Here is a 23,462-nt window from a genome sequence, read left to right as displayed (position 1 = left end):
CATTTGAAATATCAGAATATACAATATTGAAGAAACTGACTTAGGCATTACATGAATGCAACATAAATTATATATTTTAATCTGACTTCTATAGGTATCAGTTAAGAATTGCACTCAGAGCAAGCTGGCATAATAGGAGTTGTTAGGCTTCACTCTTCCCCTACAGTGAAAATTAAACTAGCAATCATCCACAGGCAAAAATACTATCATGAATATCCCAGAACCTGGGAATAAGGCTGAGACACCTCTTTGGACCACATAACTGAAAAAAGCTATAATTTAACGGTAATAACAGTTCTTTGACCATGCTGCCCCTCCCCAAGCTGGCACAGCACCACACACGGAGAATGCCCCTAGATCTATGATTTCTATTGTGGAAAAAGTGATTTGGAGGTAGACATTCAGCTTCCCTACTATTCTGGGGCTCTACAGGAGGTTCACCTCCATCTTGTCCTATGGGAAACACTGGTAGTACTGGCAGGGCTAGATTACCTGAGGTCAGTTAGAAACAATGAGGCTGGGGCTCACATCAGCTAGCATGTGGATCTTGGTAGTTGCTCTGCATTCTGGCCAATGGAAGTACCACACCAGAGAGACTAACCAACAGTGCCATGCTGCAGGAAACACCGTCCATGGGACTTCCTGATCTGGATCTCTAGCCAGCTTCCTCACACATCCTGGATGCTTTCATTGGTTTTCCTAGTTAAGAAGCAACTGTGGCCGGGCACAGTGGCTCACGCCTGTAATCCCAGTACTTTGGGAGGCTGAGGGGAGCAGATCACGAGGTCAGGAGATAAAGACCATCCTTGCTAACGTGGTGAAGCCCCTTCTCTACTAAAAATACCAAAAGAAATTAGCTGGACATGGTGGCGGGCGCCTGTAGTCCCAGCTACTCGGGAGGCTGAGGCAGGAGAATAGTGTGAACCCAGGAGGTGGAGCTTGCAGTGAGCCGAGATTGCGCCACTGCACTCCAGCCTGGGTGACAGAGCCAGACTCAAATATTACCTGTGGATAGAGCATCTGGCCCTGACCAGCCACTGCAGGCAAGAAGTGATCCAACTAAGCCCTGGTTTTCTTATTAAATATTCTCCATGCTTGAAGGCAATTGCAGGTCAGTGATTACCAGGGGAGAGTGTCTTGTTCTGCCCAACCTCAGTTGCTGAGTGGTGACTTCACCAAACTTCGGTGCTCTGCTTAAGCATATGCCAGGCTGGGAAACAAACTCAAGTTCATGCATATCTGTGCCACATAGCCTCTGCCCTGTGCATCCTGTGTGGTCAAGCAGCAACCCAAGATACTTCACTCAGCCTTGGAGTTTAGCACATGGCCTTGCCCAACTACAGGTTTGAAACAACAACGTCTCCACCAGGCCAAGAGTGGTAATCTGCAACTTTGCCCAACCAGAGATTATTTGCAGAGCCCAGGCAGCAGCCAAATCTGATGACAGAGTCCATTTAGTGGTCTTACTAGACCACAGAGCTCAGCCAGCATTACCATTCAACCTCAGAGCACAGGAAGTGACCCAGCCCAGTGGAAGAACCTGACACCAAAGTCTGCCTGTCTATAGCTGCTACTAGCTGGATTACCTGCAATTATAGGCTAGACAAAATAATAAAGGTTTCCCACCACCAAAAAATACCTGCAAATATTGGAAAAGGTACCTGTCTTATCAAGTGCACAGGTATCAATGTAAGTATACAGGATTATTAAAAATCAGGGAAATGTAACACCACCAAAAGAAGTTAATCGAGCTCCAATAACGGAACCAGAATAAATGAGGATCTAGGAAATGACTGACAATTAATTCTGAATAACTCTCTTAAAGAGTTTTAGAGAAAGCCAAGAAAATGCAGAGAGAAAATTACATAAAATTTGTGAAACAATTTATGAACAAAATGAAAAGTCTGGCCAAAAAAGAATAAGAATTTATAATGATAAAAACTGTAATAACTGATTTGAAAAATTCAATAGAAAGCTTCAACAGAAGACACAATTAAAGAGAATCAGTGAGCTTGAAATTAGAAAATTTTACATTATCTAATTAGACGAGCAAAAATAAAACAAAATAAAAAAGAAAGAAATCCTACAGAAATTATGAGGTACCATGAAACGAACTAAGTTTTGCGTAACAGGAATTTCTGAAAGAGAAGAGAGAGAAAAAGAACTAGCATATACATTTAAGGGAATAATGGCTGAAAAAGTTTCCAAATCTGGGGAAAGATGACAATATCCAGATACAGGGAGTTCAGAGGTTGCCAATCCAACTCCAAAAAGGGTTCATCAAGGTGCAGCGTAATCAAATAATAAAAAAATGACAGGCAAAAAAAGAATACTTAAAGTAACAAGAAATGTACAAAGTCACATTCAAGGGTATCCCAATACAATTTCAGTAGATTTCTCAGCAGAAATCTTGCATGCCAGAGGATAGGGGGTTGATATATTCAAAGTGCTAAAGGAAAAACAAAAACAAAAACAAAAATACTGTCAACCAAGAATACTTTACCTGTCAATGCTGTCATTCAGAAATGAAGGATAGATAAAAACTTCCCCAGACAAACAAAAGCTAAGGGAGTTTGTCGCCACTAGAGCTAGCTTTACAAATATTGTTAAAGGAAAGTCTTTAAGATAAAACAAAAGACTGCTAATTAATAACAAAAAAGAAAGTAAAAAAAAATTTTTTTATGTTTGGTGTAAGTAATACACAGTCATAGGATTATCAAATATTTATGAGTGTTATAAAGCAATTTTATGCATACTAGGAGGATTAAAAGACAAAATTATTAAAAATAAATAAATGTACAATACACTGTAAGGGATATAAGTTCAAAAGAAAAGCAAATGTAGAATTTTACATAGAAATTATAAAAGATGGGGGATAGAGAATGAAAGTGCAGAGGTTTTGTACATGATTAAAGGTAAGTTGTTATCAGTTTAAAGTAGCCTAAGAATAAGATATTTTATGTAAACCTCATAGTAACCACAAAGCACAAATATATAGTAGTTGCACAAAACATAAAAAGGATGGAGTCAAAGCATTCCACCACATAAATCCATCAGACTAAAAAGAAAAACAGCAAGAAAAATAGAGAAGACCAACAAAACGATGAAAAAATAAATTACAACATGGCTGTAGCAAATCCTTACCTATCAATAATTACCTTGGTGTACATGATTATATTCTCCAATAAAAAGTCATAGAGTATTTGAATGGATGACAAAACATGATCCAACCATATGTGGCATACAAGAAACTCATTTTACTAGTAAGGACACACATAGACTGAAAATGGAAGCATAGTGAAAGATATTCCATGCAAACAGAAACTGAAAGAAAACAGGAAAAGCTATGTATATCTCAGACAAAATATAATGCATATATCAGTCTTTAAGCTACAAATTATGAAAAAAGGCAAAGAAGGTCATTACATAATCACAAAAGGGTTAATTCACCAAAAAGATATAATAATTGTAAATATGAGGGGACTTCAATAAGTTCATGGAAAAATGGCAATTAAAGATAAAAATATAACATATAAACTTTATTTCTCAACATAAACTTCATCAGCTCCAAAATACTTTTGTAAACAATGATACCAGCCATTTAATTCATCCCTAAAGAACTGAGGGTCCTGGAAATTTAACCTAGTTAATGCAGTCTTTTGTTATTATTAACTGAAGAAAAATGGGTGCCCTTTAAATACTATTTGAGATTAGGGAACAAACACAAGTCAGAAGTTGTGAAATCAGGACTATGGGAAAATGTCTGATTATTTCCCACTGAAACTCTTGTAAAAGTTTCCTTGTGTAAAGAGAAAAATGAGCAGGAGCATTGTCATGTTGAAGAAGGACTCTGGTGAAGCTTTCTTTGGCATTATTTTTTTTTCTTTTTTTTTCCTTTTAAATGTATTTTAAATTTTAGAAGAGTTTTAGATTTACAGAAAATTTGAGAATATAGTACGTAGGATTCTCATATGCCTCACATTCAGTGTATTGTATTATTAACATCTTACATTAGTATGGTACATTTTTCATGGTTAATGAACCAAAAATAATGCATTATTATTAGCTGAAGTCCATCGTTTCCTAGTTTCCTAGTTTTCACTTAATGTCCTTTTTGCACTTAATTTTCCTACTTTTCACTTAATGTCCTTTTTCTCTTCCAGGATCCTATCTGGGACACCATATTACTTTTAATCATCATATCTCCCTAGGCTCCTCTAGACTTTGACAATTTCTTAGACTTAACTTATTTTTAATGACCTTGACAGTTCGTTTTCAATATTACAAAAATGTATAACTTACAAAAAACTTTGTTTCAAGGGGTACATGTGCATGTTTGTTTCATGGACATATTGCATTGTGCAGAGGTTTGGGCTTTGACTGAACCTGTCACTAAAATAGTGAACATAGTACCCAGTGGGTAGATTTTCAACCCTTGCTCCCCTCCTTTCCTCCCACCTTTTGGAGTCCCCAGTGTCTATTGTTCCCATCTTTATGCCCATGTATACCCAATGTTTACTTCCCACCTGTAAGTGAGAATATGCAGTGTTTGTTTTTCTGTTTCTGTGATAATTTTCTTAGGACAAGAGCCCCCAGCTGCATCCATGTTCTCACAAAGATCATTATTTCATTCTTATACCATGGTTGTATAATAGTCCATGGTGTATATGCACCACATTGTCTTTAATCCACCATTGATGGGGACCTTGGTTGATTCTATGTCTTTGCTGTTATGAATAGTGCTGTGATAAACATACAAATGCAGGTGTCATTTTGGGAGAATGATTTCTTTTCCTTTGGGTATATACTCAGTAAAGAGATTGCTGGATCAAATGGTAATTCTATTTTTAGTTCTCTGAGAAATCTCCAATCTACTTTCCACAGAGGATACACTAATTTACAAGCCCATCCACAATGTGTGATCACTCTCTTTTCTCCACAACCTCACCAGCATCTGTTATTTTCTGACTTTCTAATAGTAGCCATTCTAATTGGTATGAGATGGTATCTCATGGTGGTTTTGGTTTGCGTTTCTCTGATGATCAGTGATGTTGAGCATTTTTTCATGTTTGTTGGCTTCTTGTATGTCTTCTTTTGAAAAGTATCTGTTCAAATTTTATCAACTTTTGTTTTCATTGCCTTTGCTTTTGAGGACTTAGTTGCAAATTCTTTGCCTAGGCCAATGTCCAGAACATGGACATTTTTCTGGTAAAGCTTTGGCTAACATTGTCGAAACTCTCGTAATAAGGAAATGTAATCATTCTTTGGCCCTCCAGAAAGTGAACAAGCAAAATGCCTTGATCATCGCAAAAACTTTTGCCACTTTTACTTTTGACTGACTCGCTTTGGTTTTGACTGGATAACTTATACCTTTTGTCCTTTGTTTTGAATTGTGCTTTGTCTTCATGATTATACTGGTAAGGCCATGTTTTCTCTCCTGTTTCAATTCTTTGAATAAATGCTTCAGAACCTTGATCCCACTTGTTTAAAATTTCCATTTAAAGCTCTGCTCTTTTCTGCAGCTGATTTGGGTACAACAGTTTTGGCACCTATCAAGTGGAAAGTTTGCTCAACTTTAATTTTTCTGTCAGAATTGTGTAAGCTGAACCAATTGAGATGTCTATGGTGTTGGCTGTTAATAGTTGGTCATCTTCAATTGAGACACAAACAAAATGAATTTTTATGTTGCAAATTGACATGGATGGTCTGGTGCTGTGTAATTTCTTTTCCATTATTGCCTCATCCCTTCTTAAAACAAGTTATCCATGTATAGACTGCTGATTTCTTTGGGGGGAATTGTCCCCATAAAATTTTCATAAAGCATCAATAATTTTACCAGTCTTCCTCCCAGGCTTCACCATAAATTTTGTTAGTTCTTGCTTCAGTTTTAGCAGAATTTATGTTGCTCTGATAGGGGGTTCTTTTCAAACTGAAGACTTATCCTTCTTAGTGCCTCAAACTGCATCCTGTTCAGACATGTTATAACAAATTAGTATGAGTTAACTTTGGTATAAAAAAAAGCTTAGAAACCTCTTTGTGCAGTATGGGAAAAATAAATAAAAAGAGAAAAAAACACCTTGAAATTCATGCAGTTTTTTCATAATATACATTTCCATGAACTTTTTAAATATCTTCATATATGCACCCCAAACTGGAGCACCTACATAAATAAAGCAATTATTAAGTTATCTGAATGGAAGGATAGACTGTAATACCATAGTAGCTGGGGACTTCAGTACTCCACTTTCAACAATAAACAGATCATCTAGATAGAAAACCAGTAAGGAAGTATTGGACTTGAATTACACTTTAGACCAAATTGACCTAACAGGCATATACAAGACATTCCATACAATAGCAGCAGAATACACATTTTTTTCAAGGGCATAGGGAACATTTTATAGGGTAGACTTTATGTTAGGTTACAAAACAGTGGTTAATAAATTTACAAGAATTGAAATTATATCACGTATCATTTTGGATAATAATGACATGAAACTAAAAATCAACAAAAGGAGAAATCTAGGAAAATACAAAAATATCTGGATATTAAACCATATATTCCTAAATAACTAATGGGTCACAGAATAAATAAAAAAGGAATAAAAATTATATTGAGACAAATGAAAATGGAAACACAACATACTAAAAATGATGGTATGTGCAAAAACATTCTTGAGAGAAATTTATAATAACAAATGCCTAGATCCAAAAAAAGATAACAAATAAACAATCTAATGTTACACCTCAAATAACTACAAAAGAACAAACTGAACCCAAAGTTAGCAGAAGGAAGAAAATAACAAATGACAGAAACAAATAAAATGGAGAATAGAAAAACAATAGAAGAAAATCAATAAAACTAAGAGTTAGATTTTAAAAAGGTGAACAAAATTCACAAAGCCTTAGCTACACAAACTAGGAAAAAAGAGAAACTACTCAAATAAATGGTATCAGAAATGAATTAGGAGACATTACAACTGATATCTCTGAAATCTAAAATTCTAAGAAATGACCATGAATAAGTATACACCAAAAAATTATATAGTCCAGAAGAAATGGTTGAATATCTAGACACATATAATTTACCAGGAGTGAATTATGAATACATAGAATGTCTGAACAGACCAATAACAAGTAAGGTGATTGATTAAATAATTTAAAATGTCTTCCATCAAAGAAAAGCCCAGAACCCAGACTTCAGTGCTGAATTATACCAAATATTTAAAGAAAAACTAATATTAATTCTTTGTAAACTCTTTCAAAAAATTGAAGTGTAGGGAATATTTCCAAATGCATATTATGAAAAAAGCATTACCCTAATACCAAATCCAGGCAAATCCACAAGAAAATCAAGTTATAGGCCAATATCTCTGTTGAACATAGATGTAAAATTCCTCAAAATAACATTAGCAAATCAAATTTAAGAACACATTTACAGGATCACTCACCATAATTAAGTAGAATTTGTCCCTGGATGCAAGAATGGCTCAACACATGCAAATCAATAAATGTGATGTAATATATTTAAAAAATAAAAGATAAAAACCGTATGGTTATCTCAATAAATGAAGAAAAAGCATTTGACAAAATTTAGGACCATTTCATAATAAAAACTCAATAGATTAGGTATAAAAGGAATGTACCTGAACCCAATAAAGGAGATATATCACAAACCTGTAGCTAACACTCCTAATGGTGAAAAGTTGAAAGTTTTTGTTTTAAGGCCAAGAACAAAAGAAAGATGCTTAATCTCGTCACTTTTGTTTTCAATATAGTACTGAAAATTCTAGCTAGAGCAATTAGATAAGAAAGAAATAACAGGCGTCCTAATTAAAAGAAGTGAGATCATCTTTATTTGCTGATGGCATGGTCACATATGTAAAAAATTCTAAAGACTCCACCAGAAAACTGTTAGAGCTGACAAAATAATTCAGTAGAATACAAAATCAACATACAAAAATTAGTATTTCTACATGCTGACAACTTATCTGGAAAGGAAATTTTTAAAATATCCCATTTACAATAGCAACAAAAAATTAAATACTTTGGTATAAATGTAATCAAGGAGGTAAAAAACTTGTATACTGAACAATGAGAACACATTGACACAGGGAGGGGAACATCACACACCGGTGGGGGGGCCTGTCGGCGGGTGGGGGGCTGGGGGAGGGATAGCACTAGGAGAAATACCTAGTGTAAATGATGAGTTGATGGGTGCAGCAAACCAACATGGCACATGTATACCTGTGTAACAAACCTGCATGTTTTACACATGTACCCCAGAATGTAAAGTATAATGAAGAAAAAAAAAGAGAAATTGCAAACTGATTTATCCTAACATAAAAAAAGTGTATACTGAAAATTACAAAACATTGATGAAAGACACTGAAGAAAACACAAATAAACAGGAAGCTATCCCGTGTTCATGGGTTGAAAACATTAATATTTTGAAAATATGTATAAAAATCCAAAGCAATATACAGATTCAATGAAATTCCTATCAAAATGCCAATGTCATTATTCACAGAAATAGAAAAAGCAATCTTTACATTTGTATGGAATTATAAAAGACCCCAAATAGTAAAAAGAGTCTTGAGCCAAAAGAATAAAACTGAAGGCATCACACTCTCTCATTTAAAAACATACTATAAAGTAATTGCAATCAAAACAGCATGAATGGTAGTGGCATAATAACCAACATACTGATCAGTGAAACAGGATAGGGATACCAGAAATAAACCTATAGAATTCTAGTAAATTGATTTTTGATGAAGGTGTTTTTGATACCCTTGGAGAAAGGACAGTCTCTTCAATAAATGTCATTGGGAAAACTGGATATCCACAAGCAGAAGAATGTAACTGGACCCTTACCTCTCACCATATATTATAATCAACTCAAAATGGATTAAAGAGTTAAATGTAAACCCTGTAACTGTATAACTACTAGAAGAAAACATAGGGGAAATGCTTCACAACATTGGCCTGGGCAAAGATTTTTTGGTTATAATCCCAAAAGCATAGGCAACAGAAGCAAAAACAAACAAATGGAATTGCATCAAACTAAAAGCTTCTTCACAGCAAAGGAAACAATTAATAGAATGAGGAGATAATTCATGGATTGGGAGAAAATATTCAAAAATAATACATCTGATAAGAAGCTAATATCCAAAACATATAAGGAATTTAAAACAACTGAACAGCAAGAAAACAAATAACTCAATAAACTAATGAACAATGTACCTAAATAGACACCTCTCAAAATAAGACATACAAATAGCCAACAATTTAGAAAAATGGTCATCATTGATCGTCATTGAAATGTACATTAAAACCACAAGGAGATAGTTCTCACATCTGTTAGAATAGCTATTGTAAAAATGGTGAAAGATAGCAAGTGTTGGCAAGGGTGTGAAGAAAAAGGAGCTCTGTGCATTGTTAGTGGGAATGTAAATTAGTATAGTTATTATGAAAAACTGTATGGAGGTTCCTGAAAAAAACTAAAAATAGAACTACCATATGATCTAGTAATCTCACTTCTGGGTGTATATCACAAACAACTGAAACCAGAAAATTGAAGGGATAACTGCACTCCCTTGTTTATTGTAGCCATATTCACAATGTCCAAGATAGGCTATCAACTCAAGTGTGTATCAATGGATGAATGGATAGAGAAAATGTGATATATTTACACAATAAAATGCTATTTCACTTTTAAAAATGAGGAAATCTTGAACATGGATGAATATGGAAGAAATTATGCAAAGTGATATAAGACAGGCACAGAAAGACAAATACTCTATGATCTCCCTTATATGTGAAATGTAATAAAGTCAAACTCATAGAAGTAGAGAGTACAATGATAGTTACCACAGACAGGAGAAATTGGTTTTAATATTTATATCACAGCAGGATGGCTATAGTCAACAGTAATGTATATTTCAAAATAACTAAGAGCATTTTGAAATGTCTCATCATAAAAAATGATAGGTAAGTGAGGGGATAGACATGTTAACTAGCTTGATTTAGTAATTCCACATTGTATACATATACCAAAACATCATATTGTGCCCCCTAAATATATATAATTATGATTTGTCAATTAAAATTATATGAATAATGCATTTTAAAAATTAAGTAATCAGAGCTGCAATAGGATTTTAATTCTGCCATTCTGTTGTGGTAATAATTTCAGATTTTTTTTTTTTTTGAGACAAGGTCTCAATCTGACGTCCAGGCGGGAGTGTAGCAGCATGATCTCAGCTCACAATCTCTGCCTCCTGGGCTCAAGTCATCCTTTCACCTCAGCCTCCCAAATAGCTGGGGCTACAGGTGTGCACCACCATGCACAGCTAATTTTTCTTTATTTTTAGTAGAGATGGGGTTTTGCCATGTTACCCAGGCTGGTCTTGACCTCTTGGGCTCAAGAGATCCACCTGCTTTGGCCTCTTAAAGTGCTGGGATTACAGTCTGAGCCACTGTGACTGGCCTGAGATTCTTTTTAAATAAAAAATTGTTATGACATTAAGAAAAAAAATTGCAGTCAGCTCTGAGAACAAAGTCCCACAACATTAGCTTAACAAGATGGAATAGTTTTTCAAAAGAATATATGAAAGCATGCTGTGAAATCTGGGAATAGGCTCCCCATAGTGGTACAGCATGTCCATTGTATCATAAGGACTCAGGATCCTTCTATTCTTACACTTAGCCTTTTTAAGGATATACTTATTGCCTCTTAGTTATAAGAGAGCAGCTGAAGCTACACTCTTCACGACTATATTCAAGGGAGGAGGAAGGTAAATGGCAAAGGACAAAAATTGCCTGCCAGATGTCAGCCTCTTTTTAAAGAACTTTTGCCTAGAGCCTACTCAATAAATTTGGCCAGAACATAATCACATGGTGTCTTAATCTGTTTGTGTTGCTATAAATGAATACCTGAGGCTGGGTAATTTATAAAGAAAAGAGGTTTATTTGGCTCATACTTTTGCAGATTGTACAAGAATCATGACAGCAGCATCTGGTGAGGGCCTGAAGCTTCTCCCACTTGTGGTAGAAAGAGAAGAGGAGCTGGTCTGTGCAGAGATCACATGGGTAGAGAGGAGAAGGCAAGAGAGAGAGAAAGGGGAGTGAGGTGCGGGCTCTTTTTAACAATCAGTTCTCATGGGGACTAATAGAGCAAGAACTCACTCTTTACCTTGAGGACAGCATCAAGCCATTCATGAAGGATCTGCTCCCATGACACAAACCTCCTATCAGGCCTCAACCCCAAAATTGGGGATCAAATTTAAAGATGAGACTTGGAGGGGCCAATATTTAAACTATATCACATAACCATCCTTACTTCAAGGTGGCTAAGAAATACTATTTTTAACTTGGGAGCATTTCCACTACGAATAAAATTGGAATCCAGATAATAAGAAAGTGAACAAGAACAGATATTAGCTAAGCAATGAAAAGATCCATACCACATCCTCTACATATGTACTCCATGCTCATTGCACTGGAGTTTCTCACCATTTGTACACTATTATGTTCATATTTCACTGCCTTTGCTTCTTTTTTGCTCTTTCCTGTGACTAAAATGTGTCTGTCCTATTCACTACCAGTTGAAATCATAACTGTTTTTGAAGGTACCTCTTCACACCTTCTCTATAAAACATTTTTCATCTTCCTTAAAATTCTTTACTCTCTTTTCTATTCTCCTAAATATTTTCTTCTTATCATACAGTGATTATCCAGAGTAATGCAAATTACATGAGTTTCACATATTGTCTTTCTCCAGAATGTTTTTAACTATCAGAGATCAGGAACTTATTCTATTTATTTTTGTGTCACATATCAGTACCTGGTATATAATAGTTATTTAATATATTTTTTAGAATTAAATACATAAGCTACACTGTAAAGAAATTTAATGTTTGGCAAGGGAGACAACCTGCCTTTATAAATAACATAATAAAAGAATGAATTTGGGAACAGCCAGGCAGGGTCCACAGGAAGTACAGTGGGAGTTATCTCTGAATTTTGTGAAGAGCTGACATAAAGTAAGTATATTCCCTATTTCCCTGGTCATTTCGGTGTTACATTTGTCATTGATATGGCAGCCCTGACTCTAGATCTTTGTTTTCTCAGCTATTCTTTCTCCACATGTTCTTTAATCTCTGTCAATTTCTGACTTCTTTGTTCTTAAGTAGGTACTCACCTCTCTTACAGTAAAATAAACCATTTTTTCTTTTGATACTATTTTGCTTTTTAGTTTCGTGTTTTTTTTAAATCTTACGTTCATCAACTGTTCTGCTTATTTTCTGTTTCCTCTTCAGATCAAGTCTTCAATCTTCTCCACTCTGAATGGATTACACCAATGGGTTTGCAAGCCCTCAGGTGTCACTTAGGTTTAGTCAAAAGGAGATTATAAGGGAAACAGAAATTGGAGTGGAATATTCGTTACCTCAAATCTTGAGAAGTCAATTTAGGTTACTGTGTCTTTTGACTATGGTTCGCTGCATCTTTCAAGGCAACCTGGTTTTTCTGACATCCATCCAGGGTTCTTTACTGTTCTCTCAGCCTTATCTCCCCTCTTGGAGTGGTAAGAGTTTAGTCATGGCTTCCCAAAACCTGCTCCTGCAGTTGTAATTATTCTTCCTGTAAATAAAACCTTTTAAAACCTGATGGGATACTACTGTGCATATTTTCACATGAATTTCTTTCTTAACTCTATACAACCTGAATTGCCTTCTTTTCTCTTTAGTAAGGTAATTTATTGCTACATAACAATATCAATTTCAGATAGAACTCTGAAAATCCAGTCCAACCCAAATACTCTTCTTTAAGAAAATTGATGCTTGTTACGAGGACTTCTGTGAGTTGGTGAATGAAAGCTTTAGACCAGAAACAGGCCATAGGCCTATGGCACAATATCAGTGAATGATTAAGCCGGTTTTTTTTTTTTAATCAGAGGAAAGAGATGCAAAAATGGTCAAGTAATTTGAAACAATCTAAGCCTTCCATACTACAGATTTTAGTTGGATGCTAAGCATTTCTCTATATTCTAAGAGCATGTTCCTTAAACATCAACACTTCGCTATACCATAGCTTATCAATGGAGAAATTACTTTACTAAAATATATATCATTTAACTTCATTAATTATGACATAGTTTTTACCCTAGAAAACCTGACAAGATATAAAACTGTAGATAAATTGTATATACTACTTGAAAAATATAAAATAGTTAAAAATCATAGATAAGATTGCATAAATAAGTTTCACTAGTTTTAATTCTATTATGTATAATTCTTTTAAATTTTCTTACTTAAACAAAATAAAAAACTAATTATAAAAATGAAAAGAATAAAATGCCAACTCATAATTAACATTATATGATAATATTGATATTACTAAATTAACTAGATAACTTAAATTTTAAAACATTTAGCTAAATTATTCTATATCTCTAATTGGATTTTTTAGAATAATCGTAAGAATAATATAAAAGTAAATTAGAATCTTGTGCTGACTGTTTTTACTGCTATATATGATCAATGGAAAATTGGTAGGAGACAAGATAAAATAAAGATTAAATTTGGCCTGGCGCGGTGGCTCACGCTTGTAATCCCAGCACTTTGGGAGGCCGAGGTGGGCAGATCACGAGGCCAGGAGATCGAGACAATGGTGAAACCCCGACTCTACTAAAAATACAAAAAAATTAGCTGGGCGTGGTGGCGGGCGCCTGTAGTCCCAGCTACTCGGAGAGGCCGAGGCAGGAGAATAGCGTGAACCCGGGAGGCGGAGCTTGCAGTGAGCCGAGATTGCACCACTGCACTCCAGCCTGGGCGACAGAGCGAGACTCCGTCTCAAGGAAAAAAAAAAAAAAAAAAAAAGAAAAGAAAAGAAAGATTAAATTTTTAAGATCCTCCTTCTATAGTGCTACCTAGACAATAGTTCTAGACTAATTGACCACAGTTTTCCTTTAGCTACCTTGACCTGGTAGCATTTCTCTTGTTCTCTCCATTGAGAACACATGTGTAATATACCTTGGGGAGAACATCTGGAAAGACATACACTGAATTTTAATAGTAGTTACCCTTGGGTGGTAGAATTTTAGATGGTTCTATTATTTTTCTTTTGGTTCATTTGCATTTCTGATTTTTATCTACAATGTATATATGTTTCATGTAAAATTTAAAAAACAGTCAAAAATCTCAGAATGTTCATTTCAAGAATTTCTTATGATAATAATATATATGCAAACAAGTCAGAATTAGACCTGAGCTGCCTCTTTCTATTAAAGTCAACATTTAAATTTCATTGATTTTAGAATTAACTTGAACTTAACTTGATTCAACTTAGAACACCCTGGTGAACATCTATTATGTGTCCTCGGTACCATGCTAGGCCCTGAATAAAGATGGAGAGATGCAGTTTCTATCCTGGAGGCAGCAATAGAGATACGACAAATTTTAATAAAAGTGAAAGAGAGAGTTGGACTAGGAGGAACCCTACTCTGGAGGTGTACAATTAAACTACAGATAGACCGTTATTACTTTTTGTTTTTCTTTTGGGAAGTGACTTTTAAGGATTTTTTTTAAAAATAGCAATATTAACCTGAATATTTAACGATGAATAAAATGTTAGCATATAAAAGGATAGAGCAGCATAGAAAGGATACATGGATTTTTAATGTGGAGAAAAAATACTCAGATGACACCATATTTTAGTTCCCTTCAAATATGTGTCTGACTATAATATAGAAGAGGAAATAGATATGCTATGTTGCTTTAGCCAGCAGGACTAGGGCGTATCTCTCTTTTTAAAATCACCTATTGTTGGTTATGTCTGTGACTTATTCCAATGCTTTGGTAAGATACAAAACTTTAAAACACTATATTGCTATTGGAGAAATGAGCCATTTTATGAATACCACTTTTTGACCGGTTTTTAGGAATTATTTGCCATCAAAATGCAGGTTGCTTTTACATACACATATACATAATTTAAATCAAGCTCACCTCAGTTTAATATGTGTCTTAAAAATGTGCATCTTTGATCTTAGTTTTATGTGCAAAGTAACATAATGCCAATTGTCTGTAACATTACAGACTGAACGGATGAGGAAAACTAGAAAATTGGAAATTGTTACTGAGTAAAATCTGTTGAATAATTTATGTTGATAAATGTAAAGAGTCCCAGAGATTGTTCTCTTTCTGCTATTTTCATCGATGAACTTAATACAGAATACAATCAGTGTCAGAAACTTTCAACTGTAGAAATGGAAAAGTTTACTACAACAAGAAATCAACAACAAAACCTTAATCTGTGTTGTGATGTTCACAAACAGATAAAAGTTTACATACTATCTTTAAAGCTTGAGTTGTGAATCCAAGTTTGAATTCAGGAATTTGGATAAGTGTTTGGAGCTTCCATTTGTGACTCTTCAATCTGAAAAAATAGAGTTTACATTAAGATAAGAAGAACCCATAATGAGGAAGCAAACCCTTTAGGAACATATGCAGGTTTAAATGGAATTTATTAAGTATGCTTTGTGTTTGTCTATTGCGACAAAGACTTCAAAGTCTATAGTATAAGAAATGAAAAATGAAATAATATAGCTCTTGGAAAAAAGAGTGCTTTCCTATAAATACCAATTATAAGCAGACATGTAAATTTTAAACTTGAATATGTTAGAATTCTAAGAGAAAGCTGTGGTTTGAGTTTTCTGATTAATTGAAGATGGACTTAATGTTTTGCAAATTTCCTAAGCTATGATTAGAAAATACCTTAATAAGATGGGCAAAGCATAATTATATTTGTCTGTAGTTGATTTTATTGAATTAACTCAGATTAACTATCCTTAGTTTGAAACATGCTTATATTCTATATATTTAGGGAAGAATCTCTATGTGCTGGTACTGTTCTAGGTATTAAAAAAACAAGATAAAGAACAAACTATTAGATAACGAAGGACAGTGCCATAGTAGTAGAAGGCATATAGTAGAAGGCATCAGAAATTAGACTGAATTCATTCCATAGTTATGTATGAGTTACTATTTACCGTTATTTATCGTTATTATTCTGGGTGCTGGGAGCATAGCAGGAAACAATATAAAAAGGCAAAACAGAACAAACTACCTTGACAAAACCTATTGCTGAGGGAAGAATCAGAGGGCATTACAGGAAAAGGACTTAATTTGACAGTGAGAAGATAAAGGATGTCTCCTGTAGTCACTTCTATTTTATCAGAGAAATAGTAATTAAGATAATCAGACGAGAATGTGGTAGAAGAAGACTGTTGGTGGTGTGAAGAGAGAGAGAAAGGTATAAAATACTAATGTAGGAGAGAGGGTTGTAGGATTGACTGACAGCACTGAAGACCTATTAAAGCTCTGTCACCATAAATTGGCTTTCAGCATGCTTGTATTTTTATTTTTTATTTTTATTTATTTATATATATTTTTTTGAGACAGTCTTGCTCTGTTGTCCAGGCTGGAGTGCAGTGGCGCGATCTTGGCTCACTGCAACCTCCACCTCCCGGGTTCACGCCATTCTCCTGCGTCAGCCTCCTGAGTAGCTGGGATTGCAGGCACCCACCACCACGCCTGGCTAATTTTTGTACTTTTAGTAGAGACATGGTTTCACCATGTTGGCCAGGCTGGTCTTGAAATCCTGACCTCAGTTGATCCGCCTGCCTCAGCCTCCCAAAGTGCTGGAATTACAGGCATGAGCCACCACGCCAGGCTGCTTGTATGTATTTCTTAAAACAGATGTGAAATACAAAGTTAGCTGGGATTTTCCTCAGCAAATTTAATGGAGCAGATAAAGGAAAGGTGGGAGGATCTATGCAGAAATAATTATAATTGTTCTCATGGAATATAAGCCAGATAAGGAGGGGACTGAGGCAAAGATGGAGTTGCAAGAGAATAAGAATATGGTAGGACCAATGAATTGAAGGTTTTTGTGGAGTCAAGGGATTATTGAATTAGGATACTAGAGAGAGTGAGCTGAAAAGACACAAAGTTATAAATAGAGAGTTGGATGCTTACAATTGTAAGTATAGACAGGGTACAATTATTAGGAATAACAAGCTCTAAAGCCTGATTATGATAATTGGTTGGCTGTGAAAGGAGACTAAGATTATTAGAAATGAGGAGAATCGGAAAGCAAAACCCAGAATTTTGCGAAGGTCAGTTACAGAGAAATTGAATTAATCAGAAGGTATTTGCACTGGTCCAAGGCCAAAGTTTGAGAGAATATTCAAATAATCTTGCTTATTATTCTTTTTCCTTAAAATTAAAGCACTTAAACCTATTCTAACATACCAGGTATTCAAATGTATTAATACATGGGCATATACTTAGGTGTGAATTCAAGGTAATACTAGATGGTCTTTTTCTTATGCCATGTCCAATGTCAGCATGGTGACACATGCAAAGAAACTCTGACTCTGAAAACATTGAAGATTGCAGAAACTTTTAAATCCAGGTTTTCTTGAAGAATATTATATCAAAGGAAGTAAGGCATACAACCTTCATCAAAACTTTCTAAAAGTTCTCTTAAATTACATTTTTGTTCATTTTTTTTCCCCTTAACTGCCTTTCCCATCTATGCTAGTTCACTCCTTTTTCTTATTGTTTAACATCTTTTGCTCTTTGGTCACCCTGACAAAGCTGTAAGGCGGTTAGGGGCTCCGGTACTTCTGCCATTAGTATCTTCACCCATAATGCGTTGTAGATCATACATTTTTTTTAAAAAACGCATGAGAGGGAAAAAAAAGTCATAAATATTTAGACTTACGTGTATTTAGTCCCTGCGACATGTGTTTATGTATATATAATATGCATAGATATTTGTGTGTGTGAGAGTTTATTCAAGGACATGAGATATAGTGATTTACCTCAATTGTTGAGAATCAGAAATGTGAGGGGAGTAAAGCTTTATTAAATGACAGATATTCAAGTAACATTGGGAAGATTACTGTAAATAAATAAATGAGCAATTGAGTTTGACATTTGCATGATGAAATATGAAACACATTTTCAATAATTTCAGTGACCCCTTAAATATCATTCAGAAATGTTAGCTGACCTAAATTTCCATTTGGCTAATGACTTTCTTTGTAGAGCATATGACAAACTGTCACTGCCACAACACTAGCAATACATCAATAAATTCCACCTTCTGTGACTTTTTGTATATTTATACCTAAAACAATGAAAAAATCTCTGGGTGCAATAGAAATGGACACAATCTCTTATAGAACCAAGAGAGAATATTAATGTTGAAGGCATTCATGTATTTGAATATAATGCAAAACACAGGGCTGTATACTCTCATTCATCATTTTTGGGTATAAACAAAATAACCTTCAGAAGTCCATACAAATTTTTTTTTAAATAAGAAGTACTTGTGAAGCCCAGAGGATTTTAGTAGGCCATATGTTGCTTTTTACTTTTTCCTAAACAGGGTTAAATCCAGAATAAATAATACTAGTATTTTTCTCCCATACCTTCTTAGGTTTCTCAATAGGAAGTGATAAATAAGAAATAGGCAGAGAGGAGAAAAAAACCTTGAAGCACACATGTCAATTTTTAATTCAAATGCTGTGAACTTAAATTTTATTAGTTTATATACTTGAATAGCCATTAGTTTATAATTAGGTGCTCTGTTCATTGAATGATATAAGATCTTTTTAAATTGAGCTTTTAGAAATAGTTTGGTATTTTCATGAAAAATATAGTACTGTATTGGCGAAGATCTATTCCTGTAGGCAGAAATTATGTGATTTCAAAGAAAAGAAGCAACACAAGTTAGCTCCTGAAATAGGGAAGATACTTGACAGGTCATACCATATTACTCAGAAGTAAAAGCAGCTGAGTCTCCCTAAGGCCCAGAGTTAGACAGTTGCCATTCATTGCGATTCATTCATATTCTCTTTCTCTCCCACCCCCCTCCTCTGGGGGGCACCTGCCTCTGCAACCCTATCTTGGGCTAAATACTGTCTTATTTCTGGTTACCACTGCATATCTGCCTCTTTTACTTTCTCTTTCTAGATAAACTCATTTAAATTTACTCATCAATGCCCCAAATATGGCTGTCTTGGTGAAGTCTTTTGCACAGCTTCTAGTTTAAGGACCTAGCAACGCCAAAGTAGAAACTGAGTTGCAAATTCAGCCACTTTCATTAGCTGAGCACCCCAGCACCAATGAATTATGACATGGAAAGGGGTACACAGAATTGGGTAAAATGGTAGATCACCCTGGGAGCATACTCTCTTGGACCAGTGATACAGATGGTTAAAATTCACATTTAAGACCAATGATACAGATGGTTAAAATTCCCATTTATTTCTATTTTAGAAAGGTCAAGAAAGTTTCTTATTCCATGCACCCTTGTACAGTTGCCTGCAGAACTCCCTAGAATTTCCTATTCAGAAATCCATTTCTTCTTGGGGAAAACACAATTTCAAAAACCTTAGAGGAAGGTAACAACTGATAAAACAACTGTGAATAAATACATGTTTGTTTGAATGGACCCATTTATCTGCTTATAATAATTTATAATTACAAAGAGCCTTAGACATAATCTAATCTCACTCTTTGTTTTGTAGGGGAACAAAGTACTTTGCAGAGGTTGAAGGGCTTGCTCAAGTTCATTTGTTTGATTATTTTGTAAAAGTCAAGACTAAAATCCGGTTTTCTTGACTTCAAGACAAATACTATTTCCACTATACCAAAGTGTTTCCATTTTAAAACTCAGTTTGATCAATGTACCAAGGAAACTGGAATTTTGTTGCATTGGAAGTATTTGTGTTATTTTTCTATTGTTGCTATGATAAATTGCAACAAATTTGTTATCTTACAGTTCTGAAAGTCAGATGTCTAATGCAGGTCTCATTGGGCCAAAATCAAGGTGTTGGCAGGTGGTATTTCTTTCTAGAGGCATTAGGGGAAAATTCATTTACTTGACTCTTCCAGCTTGTAAAGGCTGCCCAATAACTTTGCTTTAAAGTCACCTTTCATCTCCAATCTCTGCTTCCATCCTCACATCTCCTTCTCATTTTCTTCCACTTTTAAAAACTGTTAGGATTACATTGAACCCACCTGGATAATACAGAATAATTTTCCCTATTTTAAGATCAGCTGATTAGTAGCCTTAATTCCACATGAAACATTAAGTCTCTTTTGCTCTACAACCTAAAGTATTCACAGGTTGTTAGGATTACGATATGCAATTTTTGAAGTCTGTGCTTATCCTTCTCCTGTCTTCTATAATTTGAACTGATGATCACTCCCTTTGGAAGCTAATTATTAGGTCAGGATACTCCTTGACTCAACTCATTTCTGGCTTTCTCTTGGAGATCCTTCTTGTTCTCTGCTGATATTTAAGTCCATTTTATAACTGGTATGTGTGAAATATAAATAGTGACAGCAAAGGAGGAAAGAGGAAATTATGAAGCACATGACCACAATGCATGAAGCAGACTTGGGTGCCATTCTGGCATGGGGACTGTGGTCAATTAGGAGGGTGATTTCAGGTAAGATTAACATTTAAATTAGTAAACCCTGGGGAGAGCAGACTGCCTTTCATTGTGTGGGTGGGTCTTATCCAATCAGCTGAAGGCCTGAATAGAACAAAAAGACTAACTTCTGCAAGCAGGATGAAATTTTTTCATCAGACTGCTTTGAGACATAATCTGCACCATTAATTCTTCTAGGTCTCCAGGCTGCTGGTCCTTAGGACTGGAACTACATCATTCACTCCCCTGCATCTCCAGCCTACTGGCACACACAGCAGATTTTGAACTCCATAGTCAGCCTCCATAATTGCATGAGCCAATTCTTTATAATAAATCTCTCTCCTCTCTTTCTCTTTATACACACACACACACACACACACACACACACACACACACCCCTATTGATTCTATTTCACACATACACACACAAACATGCACAAACCTATTGATTCTATTTCTCTAAAGAACCTTAATAGAGGTGGTCTTTAGCATCCACAACATAATCTGGTGGTATTTATTCTTACTTTATATCAGTCTTCAAAAAGCATTACCTCACTTTGAATCTTGCTAGCCAGCAAGATTTTTTTTTCAGGGCTTTAAACTTTATATTCTGTCTCTCCAGGCATGGTTTTCTTGCCTTTCTATTCTATCACTCCTAACTGTGACTCTACTCTTTATCTTCACCGGAGCATAGAATCCTTTAAAGATACTTTTTACCCAGCTTTACAGAGACAACTAACCATCTTCTGTTTGTTCTTGAGCCATATCCAGGCATCTCTCCTTGACTGGAAATTTCTATATTATAATCTCTAATGTTTTGAAAAAACCTGATTTTAACCATTGCAATATTCAACTGTGAATTATCCCCTGAAACTGTATTTGGTTTAGTTCTTATCCTTATTACCTGAATGTGGTTGTAGAAAATCAGATAATCTACCCTGTGCCCACTACCCATACTACTTATTTTATCTTATTGATTTCTACCATACTTCCCTGGTTGGAAGTTCCAAACCTCCAATCCATTCGTTTCTCCAGTTAACAATGAATGCTTGAATCTTCTCATGTAATTTTCTTCATGTTCTGACTATTCCTCTAAGAAAATTGAGGCCAGCTCTCATGACCTCATAGCCTAATATGTACATTAGGCATGAAAATGAATACGGCAATAGAATGAGATTCGTGCTTTACTAGACACATGCTAGACATATGCAAAAGTAGCATGTTGGCTTAAAAGAGGGGATTGATCGCCTCTATAAAAGTGGAGCAGAGGTGGCTGCAGGGAGATTCAAAGGAGGTTCCTCAAAGGAGATTATTCTTGAACTGGGTCTGGGAGAGGAAAAGAAGCACATAAGGGAGAGGCTGGGTTTCTTGACAGTTTCCTTGGTATCTGCCACACTTGGCATTCTGTTTTTTTCTTTCAGCCTTCTAAATTTTCTCTATCATTTAAGCTAGGCTCATATCCTTCTATTATACCTCCTCTAAATATAGGCATTTCTCCAGAATGAATTTCAAGCTACCTATTCAGTTACGTCTTTCAGACAATTTACCTACTGTCATAAGATAATTCTTTACCTCATCCAGTGAGTCATCAAATCCTATTCTCAATACTTCTCACTACTAACAATTTCCTTTTTCAACCCAAGATATGAGGTTGGTATAATTACATTCTGGGAAAACTGATAAGAATGTCAGTTGAGCCACTTGCCTTCATTCTCTAAATTTGCTAGTTTATTCAAGATGAATCATTCTCATATACAATTTTTCAAAATATGCTCCCTAATTTCCACAAGGAAAAGTCCAAACCTTTTAGTTTGCTGCGCAAGACTCTTCATAATCTAGACCCAAACCACCTTCACAGATGTGTGCCCACTATTCCCTAAAAGAATTATTTTAGCATGGCATACACCAGCCCTCTCATGTCAACTCCTTCAAACTTCTAGCCTTGACTCTTTCCCAGTCCCAATTAGCTTTATGCTGTAGTCATGTTGAACTCATCTTGGTTTCTTGAAAGTGTCTCCTTTCTGTCTTAGTGTGTGCTCCTTTGCATGTGTCTCTTCTCAGACTTGTAAACTCATTGGGACAGGATATATGCTTCATTCAGATTTATGTTCTCCCATCTTGACCCCTAGAAACAACAAAGTTATTAAATATACTGATCAAATGAAATATTGTTGACAACTCCTTTAAAACCCTGCACTTCAGTGTGATGTCCTTTATCTTCTTAAAACAGACATTTAATAAAGATACATTTAAAATCTCATTCTCTCCAGTTATTTGTGGGAAAAATAGTCTCTATTTGTACCTGTGGGAACACAGAGAGATAATTGCTTTGGTGACTTCCTGTAACCTAAAGCAAGAAGAAAGTGACATAGCTGAGAATAGAGTTTAGGTCTTTGACTTCCAATTCATGTTTCCTACAAAGCATAACTTAACAATTTGGAAAGAAATTCCATATGAATTAAACATCTTTCTTTGAATTGAAATAAGTTTACTTTCAACGTGAATACCTTCACCACAGGGTATTCTGTGAACTGAAAAGAAAGGCTCTGTGCTGAAACTGTGTCTCACTAACACTTCAGCTGACATATTAACTTCTTGTTGAAGAGCTATTTAATTTGAATAGAATCTGAGCCGTTACAGTGGTAGGAAGATTTTATGTAACCCTCATTTTTCTATTGATGAAAACTCCACTACCTTTAAGATCTAAAAAGGTAAGATATCTGCCATTAAAAAAAAAATCACCGTTATCTGGAAGATACATTCACAGGCAGTTAACAAATATTGCATTAGGCTTTACACATTACCAGGCCACAGGAGAGGTGATAGAGGTGAAATCAGAGAATTGATGAGCTGTACATGTTAAAAATAATATTGACTATTAATTAAATGTACAATGAAACTTCAAATGTATAAATATTTTTCTCTCTTTTTTTTTTCCTTTTTTTTTTTT

Source organism: Hylobates moloch, unplaced genomic scaffold, assembly GCF_009828535.3.
Source record: "Hylobates moloch isolate HMO894 unplaced genomic scaffold, HMol_V3 SCAFFOLD_6, whole genome shotgun sequence".
In the NCBI taxonomy this organism is placed as follows: Eukaryota; Metazoa; Chordata; class Mammalia; order Primates; family Hylobatidae; genus Hylobates; species Hylobates moloch.
This window is presented reverse-complemented; position numbering follows the sequence as displayed.